Below are 10,764 nucleotides of genomic sequence, written 5' to 3'. Positions count from 1 at the left end.
TGGTTAGGTCCTTAGGTCCTCTCAGGAATGGCCCTAGGGCTCTTACAAAAGGGACCCCAGAGAGCTTTCTGGGCCCTTTCACACTGTGAGGACACAGTGAGAAGATGACTCTCTATAAACTGGGAAGCAGGGCCTCACCAAGACGCTGCATCTGCTGGCACCTAGATCCTGAACTTCCCTGCCTCCGGAACTGTGAGAAATAATGTTTGGCGTTTGACCCACCCAGTCTATGGTATTCTTGTTACAGCAGTCTGAAGGAAGATAGCTTCCAAGTGGGACGATGATATCTTCAAAAAAGAATTTTAGACGTCTCTTTGTTTGTGTTATATAATAAAGGGCTGATCTAAATTCAAAACTGGTTTTAATCACAAATAAAAACTGTAAATGCAGGTTCAAATAACAGTGTAGCTATCAAGTGCTGATGTTTTCTTTGCATTTCAAATATTTCTGGAAATATAAACATAATCAGTATGATTAAAGAAAAATGAAATTATCTCATGGCTTCATTTCCTGTTTTCATTACTCATTAAAACTTTGATAAGTGTGGTGAATAAAATGTACTACATAATTACAGTGTGCCAGAGATTCCTTTGGACACAACCTACATTAATTGTAAGGTGTTTTTAAATGAAATATGAGTGCCAGGTAATGGATATGGACTTCTAAGATCAACAGTCATCTTCCTTTGTGAATTCTTCAGTTCCTTAGCTTATCAGTAGAACACAATAACCAAGATAGCCAGCTTTTACTGAGTGCTTACTATGTGCCAGGCACTGTGCTAGGAGCTTTAGAAGTATCATCTACTGAACTCTTTTGAGAACTCTGTGAGCTAGGTTCACACCTATTTTACACACACGGTACCATAAGCTTAACTGTATGTTTTCTCTGTGCCATGTTAGTTTTAGGCAGGGAACTAAACTCTGGAAGTTCCATGTAATAATTTTACCATAATAAGAAATTACTTGAAGGATCAATTTTATTTGCAGTGATGAGAACACAGTTTGCTGCCACCAATGGGCTTGATGCTATGTAATAAATATCCCTTATCATTTGCATAATTCCTGATATATTGTTTTATTTCTAAATGTTAACATGTTTGCAGAAAGTCATGTTTGTGTGTGGGAGGCTGTGCACAGGCACATGTGTGGTGGTAAAGCATTCTTTCTAGTAATATGTGTAAAACCTATTTTTTTCTACATATAGAGGAATGTCAAGCCACCCAGATATGAAAATAAAAGCCATCAGTTATGCCAGTGCCCTCAGGGAACCATTGTTAACATTTTGGTGTATATTCTCCAAGTTGCTTTTATCCATGTGTATATAAAAATATATTCAAATTTAACTGGAAACATACTTTATAGCTTGGTTTGATTTTACTGATTTTTAAAAATTCATTTGATAATAGTATATCAAAATGCTTTCTTACAATCATTAAAGTTTCCTACGTAATTTGAAACACAGAATCCCATTGCATGGTTATACTTTAATAACTAGACCAAGCCCTTATCGTTGAACATAAGTACAGGTGGGAAAACTTTAAATATAAATTCCTAAAGTCTTCCCCACGTTATAGGTCTTAGATCTTTCATGATTATAAAAGCATTGAACCAAATTTCTATAGATCTTAATTTTAATCTAAAACTACAGGGTTAAAGGCAACTTCAGAGGAATTTAGTCAATTTTCCTACTTCTACATAGGAATATATCACTGTCTCAGATATATCTTTCTAGAAACTATCTTGAATTTAATGAGGGAAGTATAATATTATGGAGACTTGGTGTCAGGAGCACAGGCTTTGACCCTGGACCGAATACTAAATAAAGGACTCTGACCTTTGACTTGGACTTTATTACTCTCATTTACTTTGTTTCTATGAGGATTCCATTGCAGGGTTTTTGAAAGATTCCATAAGATAATGTATATAGATTGTCCTGCACAGTATAGATGCTGAACATATGCTAGAACATTTTATTTACCCTGCATTTCTCAAATCTGTAAGATGTCCTTGCATTTTTCTACAATTCAAGTAAACACAAAGCAATATTTCTGAAGATCATTACTAAGTCCTCGAAACTGGTTTGATGTTTTCTAGAGTCTGCTGTCATAATTCTTAAACATTCAGACCTTCCGAAATTGCAAGACATCAAACAGTGTCAGACTTTATTTTTCTGGGCTCCAAAATCACTGCAGATGGTGACTGCAGCCATGAAATTAGAAGACGCTTACTCCTTGGAAGGAAAGTTATGACCAACCTAGACAGCATACTCAAAAGCAGAGACATTACTTTGCCAACAAAGGTCCGTCTAGTCAAGGCTATGGTTTTTCCTGTGGTCATGTATGGATGTGAGAGTTGGACTGTGAAGAAGGCTGAGCACTGAAGAACTGATGCTTTTGAACTGTGGTGTTGGAGAAGACTCTTGAGAGTCCCTTGGACTGCAAGGAGATCCAACCAGTCCCTTCTGAAAGAGATCAGCCTTGGGATTTCTTTGGAAGGAATGATGCTGAAGCTGAAACTCCAGTACTTTGGCCACCTCATGCGAAGAGTTGACTCATTGGAAAAGACTCTGATGCTAGGAGGGATTGGGGGCAGGAGGAGAATGGGACGACAGAGGATGAGATGGCTAGATGGCATCACTGACTCAATGGACGTGAGTCTGAGTGAACTCCGGGAGTTGGTGATGGACAGGGAGGCCTGGCGTGCTGCAATTCACGGGGTCGCAAAGTGTCGGACACAACTGAGCGACTGAACTGAACTGAACGGAAGTTATACAGGAGATATTGCCACTGGTCTGGCCAGTGACACTGATGGTGGGAAATTTCACCATTCTTTATATATTGTCTCGCTGCCATTATAGAAAGAACTCACTGAATTCTTAAGAGATTCTGATGTTATTCACTTGGGTTCCATTTATAGGCCAGCATGACAAGGATAACTGCTTTCCTGTGTTGTACTTATTTCTTGATACTGATTCTTCCTCTTGCTTAGAAGCAGTTCCTTGTTTCAAGTTAGTTTCATTCATTTGGGTCTGTTTTCCAATGTCAGACTATTTGGTTTTAATTGTATGGTCATGTCATCTGCACATGTACTATAATCTATTCTTAAATTGCTGATTGCATTTAGGGCAAATGAGTTAATCTGCACCCTCACAGTTCAACAAGAAGCCATTTATCCATCTATGCAGTGGAGTAGGGACACAGAAATAAAGCCTGCCTCTTTTGGAAGCAGTTTTCTTCTTAATGCGAGTCCAGTAGCTGAGAGTTTCTCTAGCCTTACATGTTTGAGTAGATTTTGGTATGTCATCTGTGTGGATTAGGAGTCTGTAGGCTTTGGCTGTGAAAGCTGTAATTACCAATGTTTGAAAGACATCTGTGAGGGTGAGGATACGGAGAAGATAAGCCAAAAGTAAGATATATAATTACCACACCCTGTCTTCCTATCAGGAACTCGGGGTGTTTAAAGCAAATTAGGACCTTGTAGACAGCCCTTCTCCTATCAGGGTGCATCATCAGGTTGCTTGGCAATTAGGTAATCAATCTCTTAGGCAGGAAGTGTCCGCTCTCACATACATGATCAGCTGATAGGTCTTTCAAAGACCAGGGGTGGAAAAGATCCATGCTTCTCTGTTATTTACTCAACATATCCCTGACTCTCTTTCTATACAGGCAGTTTTTATTCAGAGGAAAGAACACTGGGCCTGCAGTCAGGAGAGCTGATTTCTAGTTCTGAATCTCTCATGAGCTGTGACCCCAGCTAAGGCTTCAAGCCTCAATTTCCCCATTTGTAAAATGGAAGTCATATAACTACTTCACACAAGGATTGCATATAAAAAGGTCCTACTTACGAAAGGTCTTTAAAAATACTATGAAATTTCTAGAAAAGAAAAAACCATGGAGAATCACACCATTTCTTTGGAATGCTGAATATTTATTTTGGTTTTCATCTCTAGCTGAATACTGAACATATATATTTTTGATATTTATGAGTTTGTTGAATGCCCAGCTCCACTATGAATAGCTATGACTGGGAAATATTGAGAGAAATTACAAGATGTCTTATTATTGATAATTAAAACAAAGGAACTAATTCTTTCAAAGGTAAGGGTAGCTTAGATCTGACTCACAGTTCTCTACTCAGACTGGTTTTTCTTAGATTTTCTTCAAGGAAAACTCCTTAAAAGTTTTGCAAGAATAAGTGAGGTGAGATTGGCCCTTGAGTAAGGAAAGGGGGCAGCTAAAGCCTAAAGCTTCTTTCTCAGCAACAAATTTAAGTGCCTTGTTTATTTTCATGTGATTAAGTGACATTTGTATAAATACCTTATTGAGTAATGGTGCTGTGGCAAAACTGAAGTTTATGTAGGACACTGCTCCACCCAAGGCGAGCGATTAGAGCAGGTATGTAACCTAAGTCCCCGTCGGCTTCTCCATTGAACCCTGAGTAAGTAGTACTAGGAGGGAAGACCAATGTGGGCCACGTGGCGTGGCTGAGGTGGGAATACAGGGCAGGAGAAGCCTCTCTGAATGAATGAAGGAAGTGTGAGGGGTGACAGGGAGACTAACAGCTGAAAATTGATTCTGACTATTGATGGCAGTCTATCGAGTTAATGCAAATTAAGGTGGCATGAGATTTGTTTTTTAAAAAGCCTTTTCCCCATGCAGTGTAATAATAACCACCTTATTTTAAATGTAGCCAAGAAGGGCTGTGTTTGCTCATGTGATCCAGTTTCCACACTTCCCACACCTGGGGAAGTATCAGCTAATATTGATTTAGCACTAATTTATACCTGATGGTCAGAGTCAACTAGGAGAGAGGAAAACTGGTACAAATTAGTGAGGCCCTGTGGTCCCTGAAAGTGGTCTGGGGCTCGAATGTTGTATATCAATACAAATCACCCTTTCTGGGAGGGAATGGAAAAAATATTTTAAGCAGATCTGAATCTGCTCTTAATGGTTCTACTGCTGTCGGGCTAAAGATCTCCTTTAAGAATGCTAGGAATGGGTAAGATCAAGTTACATTCTTAGATTTTTATTATGTTTAGCTTATTAATTTGGGAGCTAAGCAAACTAGAAGCAGAACAGGCTTTAAAATACCTGACTTGTTACTGTATTATGAGTAATCACTGTTAGCTGGTTTATTCCATTTACCTTTTCCTCAGTGAAATTCTCCATAATAAAGAAATAACCATAAACTACTCATATTTAAATACTGCTGTAGCTTATTCAGAACCATAGAATTAGATACCTATCCTTTGAAAACTGTTTTATTTGAGTAATTTCCATAAATTGATGTCAGTTATCTATTTTTGTTTGAATTATATTTTGCTAAACACTAATATTTAGGGCCTGTGATTAAATTTGGGGAACTTTTATTCATTTCTAATCAACAGTTCCCCAAATTTGCCTAATCATATACATCACTCAGGGAACTTGTAAAAAACTATCCACTTCTACCCCTTCTGCTCCCAGACCTGCCAAATTTAGACTCTACAGGGTACAAGGCTGAAATCTGTTTTTCAGAAAGGTCCCAAGAATGCCTCATGAGCTATATGTTTGAAAAATAGCTGTGCCCTTGTTGTATTCCTGATGATGTTAGAACTCTTCAGACCCCAATATTCCCTTTTGCCTACCCCACTCCTCAGTGACTGTAGGCTTTTTTCTGTTCTACCCCACCTAAGAGATAAGGCACATCCCCACCAACCGCTGTGGCCCTCGGCAGTGAGTCCCCACTGCAGTGGTGGTAGACAGCATCAACCATCTTGGGGAGGGAGGTGATGGAGCAAAGGGATAGAAGTGTAGTCTGGAAAAGTCTTCCCAGAGACTCCCCTTGACAAGCAGTTGTAGAAGACATTGGTACCTCCTCGAATGGCCATGTTCAACCTCCTTTTCACTAAATAAAATTTTTCTTTCCCTTCACTCTCTTATCTTCCTTTCATCCTGTAATGGAAGGGAAAACACTATTCTATTTTTGTCAGACTTGTGCTGTTGATCAAATCCTCTACTGCCTCATAGAAACTAAATCTCTTAATCTTCCTCATTCAAACTTTTTCTCTTTTGGCTTCCATTAGCCCATCAATAGATGTTTCTTCCCTATTCTTTTTAAACTAAAGCTTTTTATACTTGTTTGGACTCCACTGAACCTCAAGATCTCATTTTACTTCATACCTTATGTTTATTGTCAAATTTCTCAGAAAGAGAACTCTATATTAGTTGCATTCATTTTCTCACCATTCTCATCAACCCAACTGTACCCTGGCTCCTGCAGAGCCACATTTTATGGACACTGCTGGTGTGAAGATTACCAGTGATGAGATCCAGTGATTTTCCTTAGCCCCTAATATTCTTCTCCATCTAACAGCTTTTGACATTGCTGATCACCGCATCCTTCAAAAAAACACTAATCAACTAGTGATCATGGAATTGTAAGAACAGAATCTTATTCAAATAATTGAAACAATAAGGGGAAGGGTAATTTAAGACCACAGAAACTCTTACAGAAAGTGTAATATCACTGCACCAAGCTTAGAATTAGGAACCAGAAACCTATCATGCATGCTAAGTCGCTTCAGTCATGTCTGACTCTTTGTGACTCCATGGACTATATGTAGCCCTCCTACAGTCTACATGGATGTAAACCCATGGACTATAGGCTCCTCTGTCCATGGGATTCTCCAGGCAAGAACACTGGAGTGGACTGCCATGTCCTCCTCCAGGGAACCTATCAGTAAGCAATAAAGTTTTAACAAATTCTTGGGCACCTGCTGTATTCTAGGCACTGTGTCAAGTGACCAAGTAGTGAATAGAAGAGACAAGGTCTCTGCCTTTAGACACTTTACAATCTAGTGGAGAAGGCAATGGCAACCCACTCCAGTACTCTTGCCTGGAAAATCCCATGGACGGAGGAGCCTGGGTAGGCTGCAGTCCATGGGGTTGCTAAGAGTCAGACATGATTGAGTGACTTCACTCTCACTTTTCACTTTCATGCCTTGGAGAAGGACATGGCAACCCACTCCAGTGTTCTTGCCTGGAGAATCCCAGGGACAGGGGAGCCTGGTGGGCTGCCATCTATGGGGTCGCATAGTCAGACACAACTGAAGTGACTTAGCAGCAGCAGCAGGGAAGGCTTATATCAACAGGTAAACAAATATGTATTTACACTGTGTAATGAGCTCTACAGATGAAACAAACTGACCTTGTGATACATTATTATAGGTTATTACTCGTACTCCTCAGAAAGGACACTCTAAAGACATGGCAGTTAAACAGATCTGAAGACTGTGAGGGAGCCAGTCAGGGAAGCTGAGAAGCCGGATTATGGAAGGAGTGTTTTAGGCTGAGGATACACGTGTGAAGGTCCTGCAGGGGTGTTTCAGGGGAAATGAAAGAAGGCCACTGTGGCTGGAATCTGAAGGGTGGGGGGAGAATAGAGCAAGGTGAGGTTGGAGAAGGAAGCAAACCTTTAAAGCTATTTAAAGGAATTTGGATCTCAGTGCAAAGTAATTGGAAGACATCAAACAGATTTAAGTAGGGAATAAGAGGGTCCAATGTAGTTCCAAGTTTACCCGGACTAATTAGCAGAAAACAGATTAAAGGTGGCAAGGGCAGAAGGTAGACCAGTTGGCAGCTACAACAATAACTCAGGCAAGAGATGATGGCAGTTTGGATTAAGGTGGTAGCAGAGGAGATGGATAGACCTGGATGGATTAGGTGTCTGTTCATGAGGAGTAAATAAAAGCACCAGCTGATGGGTTAGAGTTGGGGAAGGAGAGTGGAAAAAAAAACAAAATCAAGAATGTTGCCTGGGTAGTCTTGCTTAGAGTAACTGAGTGGATGGTGATACCATGTACTGAAGTGGAGAAAAAATGAAGATAGGGAGGGGAGGAAAGGGATACAGAAATTTAGAGTTTTAGTTCTATTTCAGATACATTAATTTCATATATTCATGGAGACTTGACATGTCATATAGGCAAATGAGTACCTGGAAACAGAATTTGGAGGAAGTGTCTATACTGTGGAGATAAATTTGGGAGTTTGTTACCATTTTATAGCATTTAAAGCTATGGGAAGGACATAGATTACCAAGGAGGTGAGTTCATAGAGAAGAAAGCAGAGAATGGATCCCAGTTTCTAGAGGCCACTAGAGGAGGAAATCTTCCCTGGTGGCTCAGAGGTTAAAGCATCTGCCTGCAATGTGGGAGACCTGGGTTCAATCCCTGGGTCGGGAAGATTCCCTGGAGAAGGAAATGGCAACCCACTCCAGTATTCTTGCCTGAAGAATCCCATGGACAGAGGAGCCTGGTGCGCTATAGTCCACGGGCTCGCAAAGAGTCGGACACGACAGAGCAACTTCACACACACACACAGAGGAGGAAAAATCCCTGAAGGTCACTAACAGCAGTGGTTAGAGAAGTAGGAGACAGATCAGCCGACAGAAGCAATTTTTTAAAAAAGAAGTTGAACCTGACCAACAGTGTTGAAAACTGCTAAAAGTTGGAGTAGGAGGCTAAGGTTCAAGGAACACCCACCGGGCCTGGCATTAAGGAGGCTGCTGACAACACTGATTAGCAGTTTCCACTGGCATGGCTGGAGTGAAAGTCTGAGTCGAGTAGATTTAAGAGCAAATCTGAGTTAACTTGCCGACATCCTTCTCAAGAACAGTTATTGTGAAGGAATCAGAGAATTAGTACTATAGATGGAGAGGGACAGCATAAGAATCTTTTTTTTTTTTTAATGTTGGGATAGAGCATATTCATACATAGTGGATGGTGTGAAATGGCAACCCACTCCAATATTCTTGCCCGGAAAATTTCATGGACAGAGCAGCCTGGCGGGCTGTAGTCATGAGGTTGCAAAGAGCTGGACACAACTGAGCACAGATGCATACATGTTCAGGATAATCAAGAATCTGAGGATTTACAAGAGGAAGGGGAATTACTGAAGAAACGAAGCCCCTAAGAAGGAAAGAGGGGAAGGGATTTAAATCACAAGTAGAGGAATGGGTTTTGATAGAAGAGGAGAAAATACCACTTTTAACAGAAAGGAAGGTCTGGTCCAAGTGCCAAAGGATTTGTAGATTTGATGGTAGGAGTATACTGGAATTGTATTAGGGGTAGGCAGGTGTGGGGATGGTTTTAGAACATTGAACAAGTCATTATGGGAAAATAAACATACTCTCAGTCTCTCTCTCTCAGGTCACCTGTTCTCATTTCTATTTTCTGCAAGTCACTTCATTCTTTTCTTTCAGAAGTCAGGTTTCTTCCGCTTCTCCATTTCTGTGAAAGAAGATGGCCACCCCATGCACAAGTCTCTGTGATCACCCAGTTCATGCCCTTAATAGGATCACTCAGTTCATGCCCTTAATAGAATAACACTGTATTTCTTAATTCCAAATTTCCAGGGGAGAAAATTTGATTGGTCCAGGTTTGGTCAGTTATCGAACTCAGGTCAAGCCAGCCATGGTCAGAAGAACAAGGTCACTGTGTACAAACACAGCTGTCAGGCCTAAGCCCTCTCTGTGTTGGGGGAGGAGTAATTCTTAGAGAAGGGGTTGTGAGCTCCCAGATCCCCAGAGGCATCTACCAAACATCCTCCGAGACCCCAAACTCTAATTAAGAAGTGCTTCCTAGTTTTGCTGTCTTTGGTTTGTTTGTTTACATATCCTCCTCCACTAATGCATAATTTCCCCACATTTTGTCCTTAATCCTCTTTTTCTTTACTGCTATACTTTGTTCCCTTGCCAACTTCATTTGTGTCCATGGCTTCAACTACAAAATGTGCATGGATAACCTCTCCCAGACCCCAAACCAAACCTCTGCTCTTCTCAACTATCATTTAAAAACTGTCTTTAAGAACTCTAAAATATTCTCCCCCCCACCCCTTGTATCGATATGAGATGATGAATGTTAGCTAAACTAGTTACTGTAATCACTTCATAACATAGGCAAGTCAAGTCTTGATGCTGTAACCCTTAAACTTATACAGTGCTGTATGTCAATTATATCTCAATAATACAAAGGGAAAAACTGTCTCCCCATGATGTCCTCTGGTTCCCTTATTTGTAACTGAACTCATCATTTTTTCCCAACCCTACTCCTTCCCTTGGCTCCCTGTTGCTATTAAAGCCACAACTATCCTCTTAGGCATCCAAGCCTGAAACTTCAGGGCTGTCTGACCTCCTACTTTCAAGGTCCATCAGCTGAGAAGGAATATCACTTGCACCTTTTCCCCCTCTGCATGTCCCCTCTCACTCCCCTAACTCTTGTTACCTAAACTTCCACAGACTCTTCTCAAAGTCTACTATCATCTTCCAGTTTGCAGTCTCCATCCAAGTTGTAGACTCTTTTTGCATTAATCTTCATAAAGCCCAGCCTCTTTCATGTCCCCCCAATTTAAGAATCTTCAACAGCTCCTCTTGCAAACTCAATAAAGTGCAACCTCCATGACATGTCATGACATGTCATCAACAGACCAAGCCTTATCTTCAATCAGTCGAGGCAGGCTGCTCGATCATCTCCTAACACATCCTCTGTTTTCCTGGTGACAAGACTTCTTCACACTCTTTCCTGAAGCCGTTCCTCAAAAGTGATCTTTCCCTCCCATTACTTCTATTTGCTTTATCTGCATAGCTCCTATGGAAGCCATGCTAGTTTAGACATGGTTTCTCCTTTATTTGTAGAAATATCTTTTTGCCTCTGCTGCTGCTGCTGCTGCTGCTGCTAAGTCGCTTCAGTCGTGTCCAACCCTATGCGACCCCATAGACGGAAGCCCAC

The sequence above is a fragment of the Bos mutus genome, chromosome 4 (genome assembly GCF_027580195.1).
Source record: "Bos mutus isolate GX-2022 chromosome 4, NWIPB_WYAK_1.1, whole genome shotgun sequence".
NCBI lineage: Eukaryota > Metazoa > Chordata > Mammalia > Artiodactyla > Bovidae > Bos > Bos mutus.
This window is presented reverse-complemented; position numbering follows the sequence as displayed.